Source organism: Galeopterus variegatus, unplaced genomic scaffold (assembly GCF_000696425.1).
Source record: "Galeopterus variegatus unplaced genomic scaffold, G_variegatus-3.0.2 Scaffold3219, whole genome shotgun sequence".
NCBI lineage: Eukaryota > Metazoa > Chordata > Mammalia > Dermoptera > Cynocephalidae > Galeopterus > Galeopterus variegatus.
Window position 1 is genome coordinate 244231 of NW_007729330.1, and position 3443 is coordinate 247673.

Consider the following 3443-nt stretch of genomic DNA (forward strand, 5'->3'; position numbering starts at 1 on the left):
AAAGCCAAGTAGGTAAAAAAAAACTGGGGATGAGTATTAAGGCACTCAATGAATTTAGGGAAACTGAGGTCGTGGCTAGAACATTCTTACCAAGAATTGTATTGAAAGACTGATGCCTGCTTTCCTCTCTGCCTTCCTTTATTTTTCATTTAGGCTTTGTAAAATTGTAAAAAGAACTTTCTGTTTTCTCTTATCTCTACATCTTGAAAGATATTTCAATCAACGTAGAAGAAGGTAGGCGTTAAAGTCTAAGTAATTACGTGCAAACATGCAGAACATGTTAAAGTTCTGTGCCTTATGGCAACTTGGAAATATCATTTCGAATTGATCTTCAGATATAAGGTGATTCTNGACTTATGGATGATGTAAGTCTTAATCAGGTCCTTACTTCATAAATCTTCTACACGTTGACGTATCTCAATTCCGAAAAAAAATTAGTTGTAATCAAGGAACAAAACTGGCCAATCATCTCTGTTAAACTTTGCCTATCCAGTATCCAGATCACTCTAGGCAAGAAGTCTTATGCAACGACAAGCTCCTGACTCGATGGTGAGGGGAGTTTTGTATTAGACTCCTTTCCGACTAAACTGCAGCAGTGATCATCACTGATTTGAACTTGTTATCTCCACATTGATTCTGAAATTGAAGCTCACTTTCCACATTCCCTTCTGCACTTTTCTGTCCTGTTAATATTTATAGCGTGTCTCTGTTCTTATGTGCAGGGATTGTTACTCAGGCTAATTTTAGCTGAACTTGCAAGTATTTCATTCATATCTTCTACTTGTCTCCCCTTTCTCTCCAGAGAAATACACATATATTTAGCTGACGTGAGAATTAAGTATGGTGACCCCTTTGAATTTTCTATTACCTGAACAAACAGTATCACAGTCTAATTGCTTAGATGCCCAAAAGAACAGCAAAGGGGTTTTCAAGCTAGTAGATGCATTATGATTGGATTTTTATTGTGTAAAATATGGCTTTAAAAAAGATATTTCAAAATCACCNTGACATCCTTGGAACTATTGCAAGATTAGGTGTTATCCATTCATTGGTATGAAAAAAAAAACTATCCTCATTTGTTGGCTCAGGGATCCCACAGTCACTTTTCAAGTGAAGAATTAATTGAATGAATCAAACATTTTAGTTTGAAATCAAAATTAGAATTTTTTTGCTTTCCCTTGACAGTAGTCATCTTTTTCAGTAGGAACACCCTGAGTGACAGGACTAGAAATGTGTTCCACATGAAGTAGGGAATTGGCTTTTTTCCCCTACATACAGATTGGTTCAGCAATTGGAAAAAATTCACTACTTATTTGGTGTATTAAGGCATAGGTTAGGCAAAAGTTCACTATAGCTGTTGATTCATCTGCATATAAATTGTTGAGTGCTATCCAGGAGAGAGTGCAAAATGTTCCACAGCATTGCAAATTTGCCTAATAAAGAAGAGAGTGCATTAATTTACCGTTAACTTGTTAAACCTCATCGTAATATTTTCACTCTTTATACACTTTAAAGTCAATTGAAATACAAACTGCAGAGTTTTATTCAGTCAAAGGAAAAATATGAACTGGATTTTGCCTTTTGAATATTATCATAGGATGACAGAATGTTATAGTCTGTATGTAGTGAAAGGTTATTCACTGAAGACAGATATAGAATTGCAGATGGTAAGTAAAACACTTTCTAATCAATTTTTATTTATACCTATTTAAAGATGATGCCTTAGTGAGCAGAGAGCACAATGCATTTTTGGGCTGCATGTAACATTTTGTGCTGTGCTTAAAATAACTGAAAGTTCTGAAAAGAAACGGGATAAAGTAGGCAAATTGGAAATAAACATGTTGGTGGTACCTGCTGCTATCCTCAGATTTTCAATCATGCGGTGGTTGAAAATATTAAGAAAGAATTCTTGCGATAAGTGTAGAATGGTAAGAGTTTAATATGAGGGATGTTTTAACATAATTCTCATTACAAATATAATTTTCATCAAATCCATTCCTATACATGGGAATAGGGTTTGATAGTTTCCTCATGTTCTATACATAATATTAAACATTGTTTTAAACAAACACTTCCTCCAAAAATATGTTAAAAAAGTAACCAACCATTGGAAGTATCTCTATTGTATTGGGGAATAAATGTGAATATTTCATAAACAAATTATTTAAATTCTGAAGTCACATATCCCAAAGTTGGCTGAAGAGGTATAGGAAGACAAAAATTGTCCGACTTTATTCATTCCAAAACTTCTCTACATTTCATATCCCATCTAATGGATTTTATTTTCTTCTTTTTGAATATTTGCAGACATTATCTGGAAAATGTAAATGTTTTAAAATGTGTCATCAAACAAATGTATTATTTTCTGTATTTTAAGCTGCCAATATGAAGAAACATTTTTGAACATTGCAGGTTGGATTCTTTAAAAAGAGATTTATTCCTTCTTTATTTCCAAAGAGAATCATCTCTATGCAAACACAATGTCTAATTAAAACTACTTTCAAGGCTTTGCACACTTATATGATTTTAGGTGACCTCATTTCTTTAATATCTTTGCTGACTGTTTCCCACCTCTGCTAGCCCCAATCTGGAGCTCTCTCCATCTATTTCCTAGACTTTGCTTCTGCCAGTTAAGCACACAGGTTAGTCCTGACTGTGCAGTTGTCAAATCACTCAAAAATATATTTTTTGCTCCATCTGATGTCTTTAGTTATACAAACCTAGCATCATATCCAGAGACCAAACAGCTTGAAACTCACCATAAATAGCCACTGTTTTCATCTGTAGTCCCTATCACCCCTGAATTAGAAATTTTAGTCCACAATTGGGCTTCTGCATTACAGAGAGTGTTTTATATAAATTGCTTGGAAAGAAAAATACCACTCCAGATAGAAAACTCATTTGTTCTTAAAATCCCTGCTGGTGCATGCTGCTCCTTAGAGAAAATTAGAAAAAGCATCTCCTCCTCCCCCACATGTCTCCTTATGAGTAAGTGCAGCGCGGGAACCGGTCTGTATGTGGGATCCGAACCCTCGGGTGGGAGCGCCGCCGCGCTTCCCAAGTAAACATTGTTTTAAACAAACACTTCCTCCAAAAATATGTTAAAAAAGTAACCAACCATTGGAAGTATCTCTATTGTATTGGGGAATAAATGTGGATATTTCGTAAACAAATTATTTAAATTCTGAAGTCACATATCCCAAAGTTGGCTGAAGAGGTATAGGAAGACAAAAATTGTCCGACTTTATTCATTCCAAAACTTCTCTACATTTCATATCCCATCTAATGGATTTTATTTTCTTCTTTTTGAATATTTGCAGATATTATCTGGAAAATGTAAATGTTTTAAAATGTGTCATCAAACAAATGTATTATTTTCTGCATTTTAAGCTGCCAATATGAAGAAACATTTTTGAACATTGCAGGTTGGATTCTTTAAAAAG